Here is a 23,606-nt window from a genome sequence, read left to right as displayed (position 1 = left end):
GGTCTGAATATTTGTGTCACCCCCAAATTCATGTTGAAACCTAACTCCCAAGATGATGGTATTAGGAGCTGGAATCTTTGGGAGGAGCTTAGATCATAAGGATGGAGTCCTCTTGAATGGGATTAGTGCTGTTATAAAAGAGACCCCTTCCCCTTTTCACCATGTGAGTATACAATGAGACATCTCTGTCACGGATGAAGGTCCTCACTGGACCATGCTGGCACCCTGATTTCACACTTCCTGCCTCCAGGACTGGAAGAAATAAATGTCTGTTGTTTAGAAGGTACCCAGTCTGTGGAATTTTGTTACAGCAGCCCGAATGGACTAAGGGCCCTCCCAGCCCTCAAACCCTGCTCTCCAGCCGTGCTGGGTGATTCTCTGTTCCCTAGAGGCTCTGGGGCTCTCTGGCCTCTGGGCATTTGCTGCCACTGAGTCCCTGCCTTGAGCAACAGACGCCCCTCCATTCCCCCACTCCAGGGCAAGCCCCTCCACCTGGGACGGTAGGGAGCCTCCCAGCGTGTCTCCCCACTGATCTTTCCTGCCAGCAGGACCTTCCCGAAACACAGATGAGATGGGGTCACTGCCCTGCTTAATGCCCTCCAAGGCTTCCTGTGTTCTTGGGGTCAAGTCCAGACTCCTTAGCCTGGCAGTGGGGCTTGTATGAGTCCTGCCTACCCCCCCTGCCCCGCCCACCTCCCGCTCCGCTGTCCACCTGCCCAGGTCTAGGTTAACCTTTCTGACCTTGCCTCAGGGACTTCTCACACCCATGGCTCTGCCCTCTGCCTGGAATCACTTCCTTCTCCAGGAAGCTTCCCCTTGGCCTTCTCCCTTCTGAGTGTGGTGCCCACGCACATTGTTTTATACTTAGTATTCAATGAATGTGTGACTTGGGCAAATTAGTTTACCCCTCCCCCATCACTTCTTCAAAATGGAGATAATAGTATCGAGCTCATGGGGTTGTTCGAGGATTAACTGAGGTGCTGTTTAGAACAGTGCCTGGCACAGTGAACGCTGGTCTCCTGCCCCTCCTGAGGAGGCCTTGCCCCTTTGGAGGAGCCTGAGGATGGGGGCCTGGGGGCCATCTGGGGACAGGGCATATTCTCTTCTGGTCTGGGCAGCAGCCAGGGTTGAGCCCACCAGAGCTGGGTGACCCCTTCTACCCTGGAGGCCAGTGCAGGCCAGTGAGATCCTGCTGTCTGGCGTGACAGGCTGCCAAGTCCCTGAGCCTGGGGAATCTGGCCTAGACCTGGATGTTTAGGCTAGGTGTGGCCAGAGGGGCCTGTGTGATAGAGTGTCTGCGGCCGAGCACAGAGCTCCGACATGCGACTGGGTCGCTACAGAGAAATCATGAGGGCAATGGACCCCAGCGCCAGCTGATGGGACCTCCTCTCTCTAAGAACCTAGGCCGAGGGAGAGGGTGTTTGTTGCTGGAGGATGGGTTACTGGTGACCTGGCTAGATCTGTGTCTCATTGAGCTGCCTGGGTGGTATGGCAGTAGCTCCCTGCTACCACTAGGTGGGGATCTGGAGTCATCCAGGCTTGGAGTCTGGGGCCTGGAGCCGCTGCGCCCACTGCTGCAGGCCTGTTTCAGGTCAGGAGTTCCCAGCCTGCTGGCTGCTGCCTCTGGGGGGATCCAGGCCTGCTCTCTGTGCCTCCATCCTAATTTCTGGCTAGTCCCGCTGCCAGGCAATGACACTGAGGGAAGTAAGAGCAAAGACTCTGTGCAGCCAGAGAGACCTGAGTTCAAATCCCAGCTGCACCTCTAGCTCTGTGGCTTTGACCCCTTGAGCCCCAAGTGTCCTCATCTCTGAAATAGACTCGTCTATTTATCCTGCAAAGGGCGAGAGGAAATGGGGCCACCCTGATGGTCACACAGAGCTGGGGGAACCAGCAAGTGTTCTGAAGCCTGTGGCCCATGCTCACGTAGGATGTGGGACCAGCTGACCCAGGAGGAGGAGACGAACGTGACCTCCGTTTGTCCTTCTTGCTCTCAGGGCTCTGAGGGGTCCCAAGGAAGCATGGCCTGGTCCCCTCTCTCAGGTTGCCAACAGACAAGATGGCAGGTCCACAGGGAGGTAGGAAGAAAGAGCTTTGGGCGGTTCATCTTCCACGACAGGGAAACCCCACTTCCTGTCTGCGTGGAATGGCCCTCTGTCCCTCCTCTCCTGCTTCTCTAAATGCACCGTTATTTTCCAAGTCTCAGGTCAGAAGTCCTTTCCTTCGCCGTGACTTATCTGTCTCCTCCTCCCTCCAGTCCGGGCTCCCTCAATCCTGGTATGTCCCTTTCTCCTGGCACCGGCTCATCCAGTCAGAATGTTGGCTGGGTTCAGGCTTCTGGCGCAGGGCAGATGCTTAATGAACATACGGGAACGTTGCCAGAAGATGAGGAGGACTTCATAGAGAGGTGACCTGGGGCTTCCCTGGTGGTGCAGTGGTTGAGAATCTGCCTGCTAATGCAGGGGACACGGATTTGAGCCCTTGTCTGGGAAGATCCCACATGCCGCGGAGCAACTGGGCCCGTGAGCCACAACTACTGAGCCTGCGCGTCTGGAGCCTGTGCCCTGCAACGAGAGAGGCCGCGATAGTGAAAGGCCTGCGCACCACGATGAAGAGTGGCCCCAGCACCGCGATGAAGAGTGGCCCCCGCTTGCCGCAACTAGAGAAAGCCCTCGCACGAAACGAAGACCCAACACAGCCAAAAATAAACAAATAAATAAATAAAGTAGAGAGGTGACCTGAAAGATGGGAAAACATTTCAAAGGCCCAGGGGCTGGGTTTTGGGGGAGGGGGGAGGGGGCCTCTGCTTAGGACAAGCCGCTCCGAGAGGAAGGCAGGTCCCAGAGGGTGGAGGTGGCTGGGAGACCTGGGGAGAGAGGAACTGGCTCCTTAGAGGGCCTACTTGGAGCCCCAAATCCAAAACCTGCAGCTTGTCTGGCCACAATGGTGGGAGCAGGGCCGGGGACCGGTCTAGCCTCTCTGAGGGTCATGCCCTCCTCACCCCACCACACCCCATCTCCTCCTCCATCACCACCTCGGATGTAATCAGTGGAGCCAGAACCCGCGATGGGGCTGGGTGCCCTGCTGCGGGCAGTTTTCCATTCTTCCCCCAGCTCGGGTTTCCAGCAGGGCCACGTAGGAAGAACTTGCACTGGCAGATGGACCTGACTTCCGCCTGGCTCTGCTACCTCTCAGCTGGGTCACCTTAGGCAAATGGCTCCATATCTCTGGTTTCCTCACCTGGGAAATGGGAGTAAGTTGTTCCCCCCCCCCCCCACTCCCCACCACCATCTCCCAACCTCTCCTGAGGTTTAAGGAGACAATGTGTGTTACCATCAACAACTCTCCTCCCTGGAGGGCCTGGGAGTAGACTATGTTTGACGCATCTCTGCCTCCGATAGTGCTCCCTTCAATGCCTCCCACGGTGGTCCCTATTTCCCCCCACTCTGCTCCCACAGGGCATCTTCACGAGAGCAGCTGAGCTGCACGCAGAACTTGCCTTTCCTCACATCGAGGCTGGGCCCTGCTGCTGGCTGAGCCTGAGCTTCAGGCTGGTGTGTGGCATTGGTGTGGCTTGTCCTCAGGATGCCTCCCCGGCCCTGCACGTTGACCTCCTGAATGCCCAGGGCTGCCCAGTCCCCCATGTTTCTGGACAGCACCCTGTTTTCCAAGTCATCCCCACTTTCCTAGCTCACTGGTGGAAACTTACCCTTCCCAGGACTCCCTCCCCCGGGGCCAGACTGGGTGAGGGTGAGGGTGAGGGTGAGGGTTAGTGCTCCCTCTTCCAGGTGCCATGCTGGCAGCTTCCATCAGCACCTGGGGAGCAGACTCTGGTCTGGGTCCCAGGGCATCATTTCAGAGGCTCAGAAGTCCCCTCCCCCATCACTTCCTCCTGTGCCTCCATCAGGCCCCCTGCCTGGGCTGAGGGCTAACTTCCCTTCTCCCCCAATGACGGGCAGGAAAACTGAGGTCCAGAGAGCCCAGCGCAGGTTCCACAAGTGGGAAAAAGTGAAGGACCAGCCCAGGGAAGCAGAACGTGGAGCTTGGGATCCTTCCTTTTAGGTCATGGGTCTACTCCTTGGATCAGGTGCCCCCTCCTCCCCAGAGCTCATCCGTCTGTCCCCTGAAGTAGGAGGGATTTGAGTGAGAATCCTCACCTGTTCAGAAACCTGAACGAGCCAGGCCCAGAGGGATCTGCTGTCCCTGGTTCTCACCACTTTGGGACCACATGAATGAAGAGGTGGAGGCACTCTGCTGGGCACACAGGGCAGAACACGGTGAGGCCTGGGGGTGAGGGCGCGCCGAGGATCGCCGAGGCCCCCGCCTGCCCGTTTCTCCACCCGTCAAACTTGTCATGGGGGCTCAGCCCAGACCACTCATGCTCTCACCGTCGCCCACCAGGGGCAAAGGGGAACCCAACCTACTCCTTAAACTAGACGAGACGCTGTGCAGTCATTACAACAGGCCTGCCTACTGGATAGGACACAGTTTACAGACAAGGCAACAGTTTAGTCAAAGGGTTTGAAAGGTGGCAGCTGGGGAGGGCGTTCAACTGTGACCTCAGTGTCCTGCATCGGCCCTATCTGTCCCCTCCAGGGGGGACATGAGATGTGAGCGCTGCTTGACAGGAAAGGATGCTGGCCTTTCCCACGCCGGGAGCCAGGGACGGACTGTCCCAGCGGCAGAGCTGACCCAGTGGGTCTTTTATGGCCTCACCTCAGCTGGCCTCTGGGCACGTTGGTCAGGAATCCTTCACTGGCAAGGGATGGAAATCCAGCTCAGGCTGAAGGAAAAAAGCAGTTTGTTGGCTCCTGTGGTACCTGGAAGGGCAGGGGAGGGGGCAGCCCGCCTTCAGAACTCTGGCGGCTGGGCACACGTGTCCCCAGCTCTTTCACTCCTGACCTGCTCTCTTATTTCTTCTCTTTGGGGGTTGGTGTCATTCTCTCCCACCACATGTGGGCTTCTTCAAGGGACAGGGAGCTTGGCTGCGGGCAGCTGTGGTTACAGAAATCCAGCTTCGTGGCCCAAGGGGAGAGGAAATTGCCCCACTGCACCCCTCAGAACAACCCAGGGAAACGCTGATTGGCACAGCGGGGATCACATACTCGCTTGTCTCAAACACCTGAACAAACACCCTGTTCCACTGTTGTCCATTATGGTTACACCAGAAAACCATGCTTGCTGGGCTCTCACAAAATGCCTGCCTAAGTGCCAGGTACTTGGCAATATTTCTTTGAATCCACACAACTGCCCTGCAGAAAGATATACTGGTCAGGACTCTTTGGGTTCCTACTGACAGAAGCCCAACTCAAATTAGCTTAAGCCAAAACCGGAATTTATTGCTCACATAATTGATAAAAATAGGAGTGGACTTTAGGCATAGCTGGGTCCAGGGAGTCAGATTAGTCTGGGCTGTCTCTCATTAGCTCCAGCTCTTAATCTGACTCCCCTCTGTATTGGCTCTACTCTCAGGCACATTCTCCCCACAGAGCAGGAAAGATGCCCAAGGTAGCTGAGGCCCAGATGGCCTTTAGATCACTCAATCCCAGAGGAAGAGAGAGGCCTGCTCTCTGTGTGTAGAGCAGACCACTTGGGGAGACTCTGACTGGCTCCTATGAGGGTTCCATATCTACTCAGTGGACAGGGGGAAGGCAACCATAATTGGCCAGGCCAGGTCACATGCCCACCCCTGCAGCAAGAGGATGGGACAGAGCTGTGGGGGTTGGTGTCCCCAGAACTGGCTGGGGGCCGACAGATTGCATATGGTCAGCTATAGTTGGTATAATTTTCCCATTGTACAGATTAGGAAACTGAGGCTTGCAGAGATTAGGTAACTTGTCAAGGCTATATAGCTAGAGACCCAGCTGGGATTCAAACCTATGTCTGTCTGCTCTTCCCAGAACATCACCCTGCCTCCTTTTAAAGTGATATTGAAACATCACTTGAAGAAGTAGATTCCTGTTGGCAGCTACATCATTCCCAGCACACTTTGCAGCAGCTGTCACAGAGAGGATGCCCTGGGAGGAGAAGGGGGCCACACTCTCAGACAAGATCTTTTACAAGCTCTGCTCCATGATTGAAAGAGTCTCTGGGGTCATTGACTCCTGTTGCCGCACTGAATCAGTAACCCATCACCTGGCCTCTGTTTGGACACTGCTCATCCCAGGGAACTCACCCCCTCCCAAGGTAGGCAGCTTGTTAGAGATTTGAACTGGTCTAGTAGTTAAAAACCACATCAATGGTTAGAAACAGGGCAGCTTTGGCTGGCTCCTGATCATTTGTTTGTCTTCATTCATCTGTAGGGGGAGCTTTTGTTTTATAGGTGGAAGAGGAGAGAGAAAGTTTGGGTAGAGGGTGGAGCCATCCAAATATTTGAAAGTTACCATGCACCCCCTTCCTCTAACTCCACCCAGTCATATCCCAAGTTTCCTCAACTGAGTTTATTCACTATATATATTATCCTGTCTCTGGAAACATCATCTATGGTCTCAAGAACCCTCTAGAAAAATGTGGGCCTCAGTGGGTAGAGCACAGGAGACAGGGCCCTCTCTCCTCCTGCACGGGTTTAAATAAATATAGCCCAACATCACTTGTTCTTTGGCAGCCACAGAGCAGTATTGGCTCAAGTTGGTTCTATGCCAGATCCCCTCCCCACTGTGGACACATGACACCGATTTTTTTTAATCAAAAACGATGGGTCAACAGTGTGTGGAAAAACCCATCCTAAAATTCATATAGAATATCAAGGAATTCTATATCAAGGAATCCTAAATAGCCAAAAAAAACCTTAAAAAGAAGAAGAAAGTTGGAGGGCTCACATTTCCCAATTTCAAAACATAGTACAAATCTACAGTAATCAAAACAGTGTGGTATTGACATTAGGATAGATATATAGACTAAAGGAACAGAATTGAGAGCCGAGAAATAAACCCTCAAATTTATGGTCAACTGACTTTCCACAAAGGTGCCAAGACCATTCAATGGGGAAAAGAGAATCTTTTCAAAAAACAGTGCTCGGAAAAGTGGATATCCACATGCAAAAGAATGAAGTTAGACTCCTACTTTATATCATATATAAACTCAAAAAAAGACCTACGTTTAAGAGCTAAAACTATAAAACTTGTAGAAGAAATCATAAGGGAAAATTTTTACGATGTTAGGTTTGGCAATGGTCTCTTAAATATGATACCAAATGCACAAGTGACAAAAGAAAAAAATAGATAAATTGGACTTCACAAGATTAAATACTTTTGTACAACAAAAGACACTATCAAGAGAGTGAAAAGACAACAAACAGAATAGAAAAAATATTTGCAAATCATTTATCTGATGAGGATTTAATATCCAGAATATATAAAGAACTCCTACAACTCAACAAGAAAGAGACAAACACCCCAATTAAAAAATGGTCAAAAGACCTTGAATAGACATTTCTCCAAAGAAGATATACAAATAATCAATAAGCACATTAAAAAGATATTCAACATTACTAGTCATTAAGGAAAGGCAAATCAAAATCACCATTAGATACCACTTCACACCAGCAAGGCTGGCTAGAATTTTTTTTTAAATTAAAATAAAAAACAAGTGTTGGCAAGGATGTGGAGAAATTGGAACTCTTGTCCATCTTTTTGGGAATCTAACATGGTGCAGCCACTGTGGACAAGTTTGGCAGTGCCTCAAAAATCTAAACATAGAATTACTGTATGATCAAGCAATTCCACTCCTATGTATATACCCTTAAGAACTGAAAACAGGGACACAAACCAACACTTGTACACCAGTGTTTATTACAGCATTATTCACAACAGTTCAAAGGTAGATACAACCCATATGTCCATCAACAGATGAGTGGATCAAGTATGGTATAGGCATACTTTGTTTTATTGTGCTTCACTTTATTCACTTTGCAGATGTTGCATTTTTTTACAGACTGAAGGTTTGTGGAAACCTTGCAACAAGCAAGTCTATTGGTGCCATTTTTCCAACAGCATTTGCTCACTTCCTGTCTCTGCCTCATATTTTGGTAATTCTCACAATATTTCAAACTTGATTATTTATTTTTAAAAATAAATTTATTATTATTTTTTTTGGCTGCATTGGGTCTTTGTTGCTGCGCATGGGCTTTTCTCCGGTTGCGGCGAGCGGGGACTACTGTTTGTTGCAGCACGTGGGCTTCTCATTGCTGTGGCTTCTCTTGTTGCAGAGCATGGGATCTAGGCGCACGGGCTCAGTAGTTGTGGTGCACGGCCTCTAGAGCCCAGGCTCAGTAGTTGTGGCGCCCGGGCTTGGTTGCTCTGCGGCATGTGGGATCTTCCCAGACCAGGGGTCGAACCCGTGTCCCCTGCATTGGCAAGCGGATTCTTAACCACTGTGCCACCAGGGAAGCCCAAACTTCATTATTATTATACTTGTATGGTGATGTGTGATCAGTGATTTTTTGATGTTACTCTTGGAAAAAGATTATTACTCACTGAAGGCTCAGATAATGGCTAGACTTTCTGGGCATTAAAGTATTTTTTAATTCAGTTATGTACATTGTTTTTTAAGATATAATGCTATTGCATACTTAATAGACTACACTATAGTGAAAACATAGCTTTTCTATGCACTGGGAAACCAAAAAATTCGTGTGACTTGCTTTATTGAGATATTTTCTTTATTGTGGTGCTCTGAAACCAAACCCAAAATATCTCCAAGGTATGCCTATATATACATACAATAGAATATTATACAGCCATAAAAGGAATGAAGCTCCAATACATGCTACAACATGGATAAAACCTGAAGGCATCACACTAAGTGAAATAAGCTAGACACAAAGAGACAAATATTGTATGATTCCACTTGTATGGAATATCTAAAATAGGCAAATTCATAGAGACAAAGTAGATCAGATGTTACCAGGGCCTGTGGGAGGGGCGAATCAGAAGTTGTTGCTCAATGGGTACAGAGTTTCTGTTTAAGGTGATGAAAATATTTTGGAAATAGATATTGCTGATGGTTGCAAAACAATGTGAATATACTTAATGCCACTGAACTGTACACTTAAAAATAATTAAAATGGTAACTCTTATGTATATTGTACCACAATTTAACATTTTTAAATGATTAAAATGGCAAATTTTATGTTATATATATATATATTTACCCCAGTAGAAAAAATGATAAGCCAGCATTGCTACAAATTCATAAAATACCTTCGATGTGAATTTTTAAAAGGGTCCTCTTCTTTTGGGTGGAATTGAGTGGAGAGCTGGCTGAATTTCAGCCCCCATTTAGTTCCTCAGCTCGGAAGATGCCCTTGGGTAGTCAACAGCCTACGCAACCATACATGGCGACTTTGTGCTGGATTTTATATTTATATCTTTTTCTGATTGGTCAAAATCATGTTTGGTCCTCATTCTGTTATCCAGTGTATTTGCCATCTCCCCCAGTTTGTGCCACCTACCGAGCTGATGCTATGCCATCTTCCACAGTGTTGATTAAAAAGGTCAAACTGGGCAGAATCCTGTGGCTCCTCAGTAGAGACCTCCTGCCAGATTTGTAACTAACCTGTTAACTAACACTCTTTGGGTGTGACTGTCCAACTGCCATTGGTCCTACTTGTGCGTCTGGAATGACAACACACTGTCGTGCTGTATCCAGCCTCCTTCCTCACTGGTCTTCTCCACATTTTCCCACATTGTCCTCAAAGTTTTCAAAGGCTTTACTAAACTCCAGAGAGAGGCTATTTCCTTCATCTGCCAGTCTGGGCACCCTATTATAAAAGAAAATGAGATGACTTTGGCCTGCCTGAATCTTTGAGGGGGTAGGATGATGCAGGGCAGTTGTTTTCAAACTTGCATCAGAATCACCTGGAGGGTGACGGCTGGGCTATGCCCAAAGAGTTTCAGATTCTGGAACTCTTTGACTTTTATATTAATATGCCTAATAATGAATGTGTGCTGACTGCTTTTCTAAACTGCTCAACTCCACACTGGAGCTGGCGTTGGTCAGTTACTGGCCTCAGCTTTTCCTAGGTTGATCTGGGTGATGGGTAGATCATTGATTACCTGAAGAAAGTAGATTAATTAAGGAAGAATGGGGAGAAGAGAATAAATCCTTCAAGTGGGAGGAAGGAGGACTGGCTGAACCGGGAGAGGACCCCTTTATCCACTGCTTCCTCTTTGCCTCTTAGCTGGTCATTTGCGGTGCTGTCAGAATTTTACTTTCCACAGCCCATTCCTAGATACCAGGCCAAGAAGGTGGGTCCCCAGCCCATCCTGGCTCCCGGGCAGGGCAAACCTCTTCCCCAGGTGGCTGGGACTCGCAAGGCAGCCCCCAGCTGCAAGCCGGCCTCCCCCTGAGCGCCCTCATTCTTGCCGCCTCTTGGATGCTGGGCCTCCTGCCCGACTCTTTTTTTTTTTTTTTTTTTTAAAGCTGGGTTATTTTTTTTTTTTAATTTATTTATTTATGGCTGTGTTGGGTCTTCGTTTCTGTGTGAAGGCTTTCTCCAGTTGTGGCAAGCGGGGGCCACTCTTCATCGCGGTGCCCCGGCCTCTCACTATCGCGGCCTCTCCCGTTGTGGAGCACAGGCTCCAGACATGCAGGCTCAGTAATTGTGGTTCACGGGCCTAGCTGCTCCGCGGCATGTGGGATCTTCCCACACCAGGGCTCGAACCCGTGTGCCCTGCATTGGCAGGCAGATTCTCAACCACTGCGCCACCAGGGTAGCCCTCCCCTACTCTTAAGATGCATGTTTCAAAATTGACGTTGCCTCAACTTCTATTCCCAAGATTCTGTGTTGGTTTCTGTCTGGCCCTTCTGCCTCAACGGTGGCCCCCAGGCTCAAGGGTTAAAAGAAGTCGTGGACAGAGCCAGCCGGCAGTAGAGTCACCCATCACCTCTGCTCACTTCCCAAGGTCTAGGCTCTGAGAAGTCGCTCCCACCCCTTACACCCAACTCCCCCAAGCCCTGAAAGGAGAAAGATGTCCAAGACCTCCAAGAACCTTAGGGGCAGAGTCTGCACTGCGACGCACTTCTCCTCAACACCTGCTGCAGATAAAGTGATGCAGTGGCTCTGGGCCTGGGCCGCTTATCTGTAGGCTGTGCGACCGTGAACATGTTAATGAAGCACCTGGTACCACATGTGGTTTCCTCCTTCATCAAATTGCAGCGAGTGATCTCGCCTGCCTCAGAACTGCCAAGGAGTTTAAATGGGATAATTTATGTCTAGTGTTTAGGACAGATCTTAGCACATAGGAAACTCTAAATAATATTGACTTTTATTATTTTTATTTTATTTAGTTTCTGGGCCAGAGTTTTTTAAACTCTTGGTAGTTTTTCTTCTGCGGTGGGTTGAATTGTGTCCCCTCCCCCGCCCACCCTGAGAGAGATATAGCTAATCCTTATCCCCCACTACCTGTGAACGTGACCTTACTTGGATAGGATCTCTACAGATGTAATTGGTTCAGGATCTCAAGGTGATATCACCCTGGATTTAGGGTGGACACTAATCTACTGGACTCATGTCCTTACAATAAAAAGGACACAAGGAAGAAAGTCATGTGAAAACTGAGGCAGGGTTTAGATGTTGCCACAAGCCAAAGAATTCATGGAGCCACCAGAAGCTGGAAGGAGGAAGGATTATCCCTTAGAACCTCCAGAGGGAGTGAGGCTCCACAGGCACCGTGATTCCAAACTGGTCTGCAGAACCGTGAGAGAATCAATGTCTTTTGTTTAAGCCACCCAGTTTGTGATATACTAATATACTTTTCTTTCTGATTGTCCAGAAAACTTACCCAGGCTCACTTTTCCCAGAAGGGTCTGTCCACATTTCTTTCTCTTCCCAGTGGAAACTTCCATTTAGGGAAATTTACCTTGGTGTTTTAAGTGGAAAAAAATGTGATAATTTAGTTAAGGAGTCTTTCCCTCTGAGCCATTAAAAATGTTCCCTCACACACCTGCATTCGAAATTAAGCCTTCTTAGCGGAATGTGGTCTGAAGATTTTTGAGGCCCTCTTGGGTCTCCTTGGCTGGGCTGGCCCCTTCCGCAGAGGGCATTTCTGCCACGATGCTGACCACAATGAAAGGTCATGAGAGCCCTCTTTGTCCTGGCTTTCTTAGCCTGTAGTCCAGGCTTGGCACATCGTCTTCCTAATAAATGTTTATTGACTTAATAGATGAGGGAGGGCTTTTTCTGATGCCCCTACTCCTGGCTACCTCTACCCCAGTCCTAGAAAATTCCATGAGAAATGAAAACATATGTCCACACAAAGACTTGTACACGAATGTTTATAGAGGTTTTCTTTACAACAGCCAAATCTGGAAACAATCTAAATGCCCATCAACAGGTGACTGAATAAACAAACTGGGGTCATATCCATATAATGGAATACGACTCACCAATATAAAGGACTGATTTACCCACCAGTATGGATGAATCTCAAATCATTACGCTGAATGAAAGAAGCCAGATGCAAAAGAATACATACTGTACGATTCTGTTTACATGTAATTCTAGAGAATGCAAACTAATCTATAGTGACAGGAAGAAGAGAAGTTGTCTGGAGCCGGGGCCCAGGGGGGACTGACTGCAAAGGGACAGGAGGGGACTCTTGGGGTTGATGGAAATATTCTGTATCTTGTGGTTGTGGTTATACCGATGTAGCACACACTTGTCAGAACTCATCCAACTGATATTTTAGTACACTTTATTGTATGTAAACTATATCTCACTACAGTAGATTAAAAAGAAAATTCTATAAAGCTTTGGATCCTAAATACTGCATCCTCTACTCCAAGAAAAATAGGACATGTGACTTGCATGGGGAGAGGCCTATTTGAGAACTTATTTAGTCCACAAAAATGTACTGAACATCCATCACTGCAGGTATCTGATTGACCCTGGAGATGGATAAGGTAAGTTCCACCCTCAGGAGACCCAGGGCTGTAACAGAACTTGCCAAGTTCTCAAAGAGAAAGGAGCTAGATGAAAATAACACGCCAAGGGGAAAGTATAGGAATTTGCCTCCTCTGTGTTGCCCAACTTGCCTGAGGTGTTTGTTATAGGTACTAAAAACATCTGGGCTCAGTCCCTGACCTACTGAGTCAGAATCGATGAAAGGGCCTATGAACCTTTAGTTTTAATAAGTGCCCCAGGTAAATCTTCAGATCAGGTAAGTTTAGAGAAAGTGCTTGACAGGATCTCCATCTCAGGCATAGGTGGGAATACTGTACAAAGCCAAATGAGATGACTTTGAACTGGAAGGGAGGGTCACCTGCCCACCCTGCCTCTGGCCAATGAGTCCAAGTTCAACAGCGTCTCCTCTCCCTCCAGTCCCAGACCTCGGCCCGTCTGCCAGAAGTGACCCTCTCCAGTTGACTCGGTCCATCCTGGGAAAAACAAAAAACAGACACCCCCCTCCCCCAATCCCACCATCTTTCAGAAGGTCAAAGGTTTTATTGAAAGGGTCTGCAACGTGGGCCAAACATATTGGTCCTTTGATGAGACAGTGTTTCTGCTCCTGTGGCCTGAGAACTCAGTGCTAACCTAGGAAACACATTACCCACGCTGCTGATGGTTGGAAGATGGATGTGAGGTTGGGAGGAGTAAATTCTGTCCTGTGCTCACTCAGGCCACAGGGAGATGAGGTCACCATTGCCGTGAGCTCTGACTATTCTGCAGGCAGCCATCCTGCTTTCATGGGCAAAGCCCGCTCACCACGAGGCTGTGTGGTGGCGGTGCGGACACAGCCTTCAGAAAGGGTTTGTGTCACAGCCAGAGATGACCCAGGACCTTGGGTCAGCAGCTCCACCCCCTCCCAAATCTGGCTGGGTTCCTCCCCAGGATCCGGACCTTTGGCCGAGGACAGGAGTTCAGGTCTGTCCTCTCTTTGAGAACATGCCACGGAGACCATATTTTAAAACCCCCAAATCAGAACATGGTGCTTGATAAAAAATTTGTTATTTAATGATGCAAAAAGTTCTTGAAATGTATACAAATCAAGTCACAGTTGGTTACATATTGAATAAATTATACTTCTGGAAAAAATGCAATCAAGGCAGACACTGTCCTGAAGACCCAGTGGTTGTCTGTTTAGGCCAGTGTTTCTAAATGGGGGTGATTTTTGACCCCCCCCCAAGGGACATCTGGCAATGTTTGGAGACATTTTGAGTCTTCATAACCTGGAGTAGGGATGTGACAGGCACCTAGTGGGTAGAGGCCAGGATGCTGCTGAATGTCCCACAATCACAGGGCAGCCCCTGAAACAAAGAATTATTTGGCCCCATATGTCAATAGTGCCAAGGCTGAGAAACCCTGGTCTAGGTTATCCGGGGCTGCACCCGGGTGCACCCCAGGGTGTCAGCCCTGGCACTTGTGTTTCCTCCTACCTACTTTGGTCCTGGCCTTGATGCTGTTGTCAGAGGGGAGAGGCTGGGGACCCCTCAGCTCTCCGTTGCATCCTCTTCTGTTGGCAGAAGCAAGGAGACAACTGCCCTTGAAGAGGTGCCCAGACACCACGCCAAGCACAGGGAGAGACAGGCAAGGTCTCGGGTCAGTATGTCCCATCACAGAAGAGTTTCCAGAGCAGAGACCCCCTGCAGCAAAGGAGTAGGAAGGAGCCCTGGATTTTGAGGGAGACGCTTGGGTTCTAGCTCTGCCTGACTCTGCTTCTGACTTACTCACTTAACCTCTGTGCCTCGGTTTCCTCAGGCCCTCCTCTGGGCACAGTTTCCTGTGCTTGTCTCCTTCACAGGGTTGTTATGGGAGGGTGTGTGCAGATATAGGGGTGACCCAGGTGGTGGCAGGTGCGGGGAGGGTAACTGTGGGCGGAGAGGGTGGAGGGTGTAACCTATAAGGGTGCAAACCACCCATCTGGCCGCGATCACAGGGCATCCGGGAGGAAGGAGGGGGAGTGGCCGGCATCATGGTGCTGGGCTGCCAGTGACGTCTTCTTCCGAGGATGCCCTTCCCTGCAGCTCTCAGACCGAGGGGGCAGGAGCTGTACAGGAGTCTGGAAGGGCACCCAGGACACATGTGCTGTAGGAGGTTATCCGGGAAAGAGGGGCTGGTAGATGGGCTCCTTGTAGTTGGCCCAAAACAGGCTGATCAGCAGGATGGCCTTGGAAACGATGAACACATATCCAAAGCCAGTGTTTTGAAAGTCTTTGAATTTTCAGTTGCTTGCGAAGTGGTTTTGTAACCTTTAGATGTCTTTAAGCATTTCTGTCCATCTTTTCAAGGCGTTTTAAATCTACTTTTTAATTTCTAATTTCTTATAGCTAAGTATTTCTTCTCTGTGTTGTATATATTAGCAAAAATTTGGAATAACTGAAATGCCCAACAATAAAGTATTTATTTATTGAAACAGAATTAATATATAACCACAAGGATCTGTGGGAACAAACTAGATGTTCACACACACACACACATAAACACACACACACACACACACACACACACACACACACACAGGCATGAAAAGGAAACCATAGCAAAGATTATGGATTAATAGAAATTAGAAAAGTTTTGCAAGTAGGGCAAAATGATCCAAACTCCAAAATTTCTTAAAACATGTGTGTGTGTGTGTGTGTGTGTGTGTGTGTGTTTGTTTAGAGGAGACAATGGTGTCTAATGGTCATACTTGCTGCCCAGAAGTTAGAAAGAGACCCCATTCACCAGCAGTGTGACTCTTAATGCTGTAATTCATCTTCTCTCAATTTTATTTTTTTCATCTGTGAAAGGTGGATGTTAATGATGGGATATCAAAGGGACACAGGAGCCAGCTGAAAGAGCTCCCAATGGTCAAAACTGCAAAAATGTGACAAAATAAATAACACAGTATTAGACTATAACCCAAAGTACAAAATGAATATCCATGAGGTTATACTAATATAAATAAATGATTGAAAAAATAAATAAATTTGAGGAGAATAGATAAATCTACTGTGAAGAATGTCAAATAATTTACGTAAATACTCCTCCCTCCAGGAGGAGAGCAGAACTCCCCGTTCCTGAAGTGAGGGCCGCGCTCAGTGACTTCTTCCCGACAACTGCAGTGTGAAAAGAGAGTGGAGAACGTTTAGTCTAGTCGAAACCTGGCAAACACTACCTCAGCTAAGTGATCGAGGTCAATATCATTAGTGATAAGTCATCTTGATAACACGTCCCTTTGATAGGATGTGATGAGAAGGGCGCTTCACAGCTGCGGCTTTCCTCCCCCAAAGGAAGGAATCCTGAGATTCCTTCAATCCTGAGAAACAGATGAGACAAACCCTGATCAAGGGACAGTCTACAAATACCTGACCAGCACTCCTTAAAGCTGTCAAGGTCTTCAAAAACAAGGAAAGCTGGAGAAACCATCACAGCCAAGAGGAGCCTAAGGAGGGATGATGACTAAATGTAATGTGATATCCTGGATGGGATTCTGGAGCAGAAAAAGGACATTAGGTAAAAACTAAGGAAATCTGAATAAAGTATGGATGGACTTTATTTAGTTAATATTATTGATCAATATTCGTTCATTAGTTGTGACAAATACACGATATTCATGTGACGTAAGATGTTAACAGTAGGGGAGACTGGGTGTGAGCTATCTGGGGAGTTTATGCACATCTTTGCAACTTTTCTTTACATCTATTCTGAAATAAAAAGTTTATTTTAGAAAGTGGATAATAGTGTCTACATTATGTTGTTGCACCCATTAAGGGAATTCATATCAAGCATTTAATACACTGGCATATGGTAAGGGTTTAAGGTTAGCTATTGTTTATCATTATTGTTCTTATTTCTATTTTTCTTATGAAAACAGCTATACATATCCATTACAGAAAAATTTACAGACGAGACAAAGGAAGACATAAGCCACAGAAGAACAAAACACAACACCCACAATCCTACCCTCCCTGAGACAACTACTGGTCACACCTTTCCATGGATCCCTGCAGAGATATAACTAATTTTTTTTTTTGAGAGAAAAATATCTGCTGTAGTAATTTATGTTAAAATTTAGAACATATGATCATCGAAAGATCCGTTGATAGAATGAAAAAACAACCCCAAGGTTGAAAGAAGCTACTTGCAACACAGATATCTGGTATACACAATACAACAGACTGATATAAATAATATACAGAAAATTCTTACAAATCAGCAAGAAAAGAGCGGAGAAATAAATAGAAAAATGGACAGAAGAAAATGGATAAAAAGGTAATAAATTTCACCAAAGAGGATAACCGAGCGGCAATTAAACATATGAAAAAAGTATTTAACTTCTCTAGTCTAATTTTTTATAAAACTTGGATCACACCACACATACACTTTGGTAAGTGGTCATCATTTAAGTAAGTAACATTTCTGTTGTTCCACCTCTTTGCTCTTACAAGTAGTCAAGAGCGCAAGTAATAGACTAAATATTAATTGGGAAGGGGAAAAAACCCTGAAAAATTATAAAAACTGGGCAACAGTGCTTAAATATGCACAAAAGGTGCTCAATGGTTCATCAGAATGACTCTCATCTGAAAAGTTAATGACTGACTTTTCTAGGTCTGTTTTATTAAAATTTAATAAATTAAAAAAATTTTGTTTAAGTTAAGAAAAAAAGAAGAGAAGGGAATACGGCAAAATGTTGACAGCGGTTATCTCTTTTGTTTGCTCTGCAGCCTGCTGTGACTGCCAGATTCCCTACCAGGAGGCTATTTTACTGTTAGGCTGTGGACAGTGAGTGATTGGGTCTAGTCCTTTTCAACCAACTGCCATCTTGCCTAAATCACTGGGTTCACTGATTTTCTTTCAAGTAAATCTATTTACTATGTAGTGTTCTAAATGCTTCCCAAATATTTAATGACCCGATGATGTAAATGGGTTTTGTTCATTTTATAGATGAGGAAACCGAGGCCCAGAGAGGCTAAGTTACCCAAGCCTTATGGACCCAGAGGCCAGCTCTTGACCACTGCACCCATGATGCCCCCCAAACACCTCTAGCCAAACTGCATGGAGCCAACAGCCTGCCCTGTGCTGGCAAGGAGGCGACAATTGCACTAACCTTCACGATTCCAGGGCCTGGCTTCTAGAAGCCACTGGACTCCAGAAGTCTGCACAGGTCACCTCCTAGTTGTGTGACCTTGGGAAAGTCCCTTTACTTCCCCCAGCCTCAGTTTCCTTATTTGTAAAAGAGGCATTATTATACCACTTCCTCCTTTCCTACTCCTCAGGGCTGTTGTGGGCTCAGGTATGTGAAGATGCTTCGGAAACCGTGAAGTGTGCGTGTAGGCAGGAGATCAAAGGAGAGAAGGGGTGCCGTGTGAGCAAAGGTGCAGGAACAGGACTGTGTAGGCCATTTCGAGAGAGCTGTGTTCAGGGAACTTTGGTTTCTGAGAAGCGGGACGGGGGTGGAAGGGGGTTTGGAGTTGGTCTCGGAGGGCTTTAATGTCAGACGACGAGTTGGATGAGTTTGGACGCCAGTGACGGCGGGGTGGAAGGGTGGGCTGTGAAGGAGAGTCCACTGCAGGAACCCAGGGCCACGGCAGGGTTGTCTTCAGCCTCTCAGCTGGGCCCTGGGCTCCTAGGTGACTGAGACAGAGCTCCCCAGGACAGCCCCTCTGGGTGGGTGAGGGCTCCAGTGGGGTGTAGGGACTTGCCAGCATATTTCTGTCAATGCCCGTGAGAGGGGAGGATGGTACAGGAGGCAAGCACTACTGTTCTTTCCAGAAGCCCCGGGAAATCAGAGTGCAAGCTTCTTATTTGGTGGCCCCCTCCCAGTTCACAACAGCCAGATCATCTGAGCCTCCAACAGTCTGGGAGAGAGGTAGACCCTTCTCTCCCCTGCCCTCAGTCTGCTCTTTCTAACGTCCCTAGTGCTCTCCTCGCCAATCATTTACATTCTCCTCCTTGACACTCTTGCCGGTATTTTACACTATACTGACCTCTCCCTTGCTCTGAAAAACTTCTTTTTCTGCCAGGACTGCACCCCTTCTTGGCCAGCCCTTTAACTGATTCTTCTTGGGTCACTTTGCTGGTTTCCTATCTTCTTTTGTACACCCTCCAGATTCTCTTCTTGGACTCCTTCTTTTCTTTTTTTAAAATAAATTCTCCCTTAGTGGCCTCATCAGCTACAGTGTGAACCCTACTATGTACTGATGTGTTCCAAATCTTCAGCCCCTGTATTTCCAACTAAAGTCCTGTCACGACTAAAACTAAACTTATTTCTGCCCACACCCACTGCCTCTTCTCTCACTTAATGTCATCGTGACCAGATAGGGTTCTGTTGTCAAAGCTGTTGAAATGCACCTGGCTGGCTTAAGCAGAGAGCGGATTTATTGGAAGGATGAAGCAACTCACCAACTTGAAGCGAAGGCTCAGAATCCAGGCTCAGAAATGATGGAGGCCGGAGCAGCTCTGGGGAGCTGAGTGGTGGGTGCAGGTGAATGGCTCCTTCAGGGCATGAAGACTGGAGAATGTAGAATAAGAATGTTACCTACCATATGGCCAAGGGTGAAGGGGTATGGGTGAGGGATGGACTGGGAATTTGGGATGAGCAGATACAAACTATTACGTATAGAATGGATAAACAACAAGGTCCTACTGTATAGCACAGGGAACTATATTCAATATCCTGTGATAACCCGTAATGGAAAAGAATATATATATTTATAACTGAATCACTTTGCTGTACAGTGGAAACTAACACAACATTGTAAAATAACAGTACTTCAATAAAATAAATGTTTAAAAAAGGAAAGTTGCTTACCACGCAGTGTTGGTTGACTCTTAAATCAACTGTATGCGTAAGGAAGCTGAGACCCAAAAAGGATGATTCAACTCCTCTGCCTCCATTCTTTCTGCCCTTACGCTCAAGATTAGAATTCTAGGAAGAAAGCATCTAATATGCTCTTGGCTGGGGATGGGCAGAGCGCCTTCACTGAAACTCTTCCCACCAAACTTTACCAATGGCAATGATTCTTTCCCCTGAAACTAAATTGGGGATCTGAACCTGAAAAAGGGATGTGGACCCAGGACGTGCAAAATCACAAATGTCTACCATATTCCTGCCCAGAGACATACTAAACTCCAGCCTCTTTCCTACTCCACTTCTCCTAAATATCCTTTGAATAATTTCCCTGCCTTCACAACTGGTCTCCTTGCTACTCGTCCTCACTCCCAAATCTTCCCACCCTACCAGCAATCATTGTCTAAAACACAAATCTGATCAGTCCAGAACCGTTTCCTGCTAAAAACCATTTATGGCTTCCCATTGCCCTTAGATAAAGTGTTTCGCTGTTGTTTTTGTTTTGGTTTGGTTTTTGGGGGGTAGTCTGTGGAGTTTTTTTGGTCTCATTTCAACTTTTATTACCCTCATCATATGCAGGGTCTGTAGACAAAAGCTTTTTACCAGCTAACTATATTGAAAAGATAAACACTGTAATAGTTCATGTGATCCAAAATGGGCAAGGGCAAAAGACAAGCTTCCTCTCAATAAGAAAAGTTTCAGACCTAGGAAAAGGACAATACTAATTTTAAAAAACTGTGTTTACTTAGACGCATTCAGATTGTCAACAAAATTGCTGCAACTTTTTTTTTTTTTGGCAATTACAGAGTGGTATTTGGTTAACAGAACAACAATTACTTCGTATATAAGCTGCATCAGAGACAACTGAAGATGAAAAAACTACTATCCCCATACATAACTCATTTGTATTGTGCACCAGCAAGAACCTACTTTAAATTCCCATGCCAGTTTACATCCCCACACTGTGTCAGGCAAGGTTAGCAGCCATTGAAAATACCACCAGGACAGGGTTAGCTAGAGACACGTGCAGTAGTGTAACTATACAGAAAAAGACACTGCTGGTTTAAAAACAAATCTTACACAGTCTTACATTTCAATTTTTTCTTAAAAAGGAGTGAGTTGTGTACAGGGGGGTTAAATGCTTTATAGACAAGAAAAAAAAAACTTAGAGAGAACCAACTTACTCATCATCATCTTCTTCATCGTTCTCCTCCTCCCCCTTTTCATCTTCCTCATCGTCCTTCTTTTTCTTGCTTTTTTCAGCCTTGATGACTCTTTCTCGCTACGTCAGCTTTCCTTTAGCTCAGTAGACAGCAATATCCTTTCTATATGTTCCCTTCAGCCTTCTTTTAGAAGGCTGCTTGCTTGTCATCTGCTGCAGTGTTATTCCACCTCTCTCCCAGGTTCTTTGCAACATCACCAATGGACAGACCCAGATGTTCTCCTTTGATCTTTTGAGTGAAACTCAGAACAAAATAAGAAAAAGGCCAAAGGAAGCCTCTTGGGTTCACTGGGATCCTTGAACTTCTTTTTTGTTTCCCCTTTATAAGAGATACAGGTTTTCATGTCTCTTTTACAATGGGCCTTGTCCGCCTTTGCCGTGTCTTCAAATTTTCCTTTCTCCTTATAGATATGGTCTATAGAAAACTCCCAAGAAGCTGTCTGAAGCATCTGGGTGCTTCTTCTTGTGTTCCTCCCAGCAAGTGTGCACAAAGGATGCATCTGACGACATTTTTGCCTCTCATTTTCTTAGGCTATCCTTGCCCGTGTTCAATTATTTTTCCTCAGCGAGGCTCAGAGTTACCTAGTACCTGTTTGGCTCTCGCTTGCCCTGGTGCTGTCTCTGTGGAGCTCAATGTCCTGCAATGGCTGTCTAGATAAAGTTCTTAACAGGGTTTCCAGGACCCTTTCCAAACTTCACCTTTCTACAAAGCTTCATTTCCACCACTGCAGCCCCGCTGCTCCTCAAACATGCCCTTTGTGCCTTTGTACTTGTGCTTCCCCTCTCCTGGGAGTCCCTTTTCACATCCTCTATCTTTCAGGATCCCATACATATTCATCTTTCAAAGATGGACTCAGATGTCATCTCCTCATGGAACCCTGTGGAACAAGGTAGGATGAATTGGTTATTCCCTCTGTTGTACTCTCATCACACTTAATATGGAAATAGATTATAGCCCTGGGCCTGTTTTATTACTGCATTTGTTTACAAGTCTGTCTCTCCCACGAGACTGGGAGGTTAAGTCACACACCTAGAACAAGTAACCAACCTGATGGAAATGAATTTGGAGGGAGATGTGATAAATCGGATTGTGTTTTTCATAGTCTAGGCAGTAGCTAAAGACTGCCCACCCCCACCCCCACCCCCAAAGGCAGGTAACCACCTATTTATTCCCTTTGCTCTTTGGGAAAACAGGGCTTGGAGAGATTTAAGTTAAAGAAGAGGAAGGTCTTCTTGTTCTTGGGTTCCTGTAGACAAAAAAGTGAGGTGACTCAGAATGCATGGATTTGGCTTTTGGAGGCTTTTAAAAACAAGAGAGACTTTATCAGGAGCAAGCTGGAAGTCCTGTTAGAAGTGGACAAATGGCTGAGCTGACACCTGAAGAGGTTGCCTCTTGAGGAGGCCTACAAGGAGCAGAGGAACCAGCCAGAGGTCTCCAGTGTCTCCAACCTTGTACCCATGGAGCTCAAGGATGTTTGGGGGAGGGGAGACAGATGAGGGAGCCCCCGCTAATTAAGCCTCTACCCTCGAGCGAATGTGAGGCTAACGAGGCGGCCCCATTCCAGGGCACCTCCACACCAAGCCAGCCGGTCTGCCTGTTTATTGCCCGTATGGAGATCATTAATACCTCCTGACACTGGGGTCACTCCTGGGGTCAATCCCTGAGCCCGTTCTGCAAAACAAGGGGAAATGAACTTCCCAGCACATGTGGCTCAGGCCTGGCGGGGAGGGGGACTCCCGTCACCCCACTCGGCTCTGGGAGAGACAGCACCCCAGGCTGTTGGACCCCCCAACGCAATCCCTTCTGCCCAAGCTGGACTCTTGAGAGAGTGGTCCTGGGGAATGGCGAAGGGGAGGCCCTGGTCTGGGACAACCCCCACCGAGGCTGTCCCAAACGACAGACGGACACTAATCCTCTGGCGACGGGCAGTGGTGGTGTCTGGGAGCTGCAGCTGCATTTTGACAGGGGCCGGACTCGGGCTGCAGGTGGCGAGAAGGCACAAGCCCGCGACCACATGGGTGCGAGCTGCAGATTCGGCCCCACCCTCCCCGCTTCCCCCGCAGGGATTGGGCCCTCCGGAATCCAAGATGGCGGACGGAGGCGGGGCTCCTGGCCAAGCGAAACTGCGATTGGTAAAGCGCAGGTCTTTTGAGCTGGAAGACGGCCTCAGTAGCCAGTCAGGGAACTCCTTGCGATGTAGGTGAGCGCTCAGCCGTCTTACCTCACGCGTAAGCAACCAAGGCCTCATCAATCTGTCTCTCGCAGCATGGGAAGGGCCAAGGTGGGAACAAGGAACCCCCAGGTGGTCCTCCAGGCAGGCCCTTACCCGTCTGGGGCCTCTTTCTCGGTAATGACCGGAACTGGGAATCAGCCCCGGCTGGCCCGAGGAGAAGTCGAGAAAGCCCCCAACTAGCTTGGAGGAAATCAATAGGATTATGAGCTTAATGCCAGAGCAGGCTGAGTGACAGTTACCAAATAAATGATATGGCTGAGGTTAAATGAGGCCCAATAAATAAAGGAACGTGTTCAAGGGAGAAACTTCAGAAAATGCAGGGACGTGGAGGTCGGGCCTCTGGACTTCTTCCAGCCTTCCCCTTCTAGGTCTTGTTGAATT

At 47.5% G+C, this 23,606-nt stretch overlaps 1 pseudogene across 1 annotated transcript; it reads right to left on the bottom strand.

Annotated features, from left to right (window-relative positions):
- Positions 1-11,271: 11,271 nt before the first annotated feature.
- Positions 11,272-22,139, bottom strand: LOC309649746 (high mobility group protein B1 pseudogene; annotated as a pseudogene). The gene has a single exon. The product of its transcript is annotated as a high mobility group protein B1 pseudogene (transcript).
- Between the last annotated feature and the right edge of the window lie 1,467 nt (positions 22,140-23,606).

The sequence above is a fragment of the Balaenoptera physalus genome (genome assembly GCF_965194825.1).
Source record: "Balaenoptera physalus genome assembly, chromosome: 20".
Taxonomy (NCBI): domain Eukaryota; kingdom Metazoa; phylum Chordata; class Mammalia; order Artiodactyla; family Balaenopteridae; genus Balaenoptera; species Balaenoptera physalus.
The sequence above is the reverse complement of the archived record's forward strand: the minus strand, read 5'-3'. Positions and strand labels throughout refer to the sequence as shown.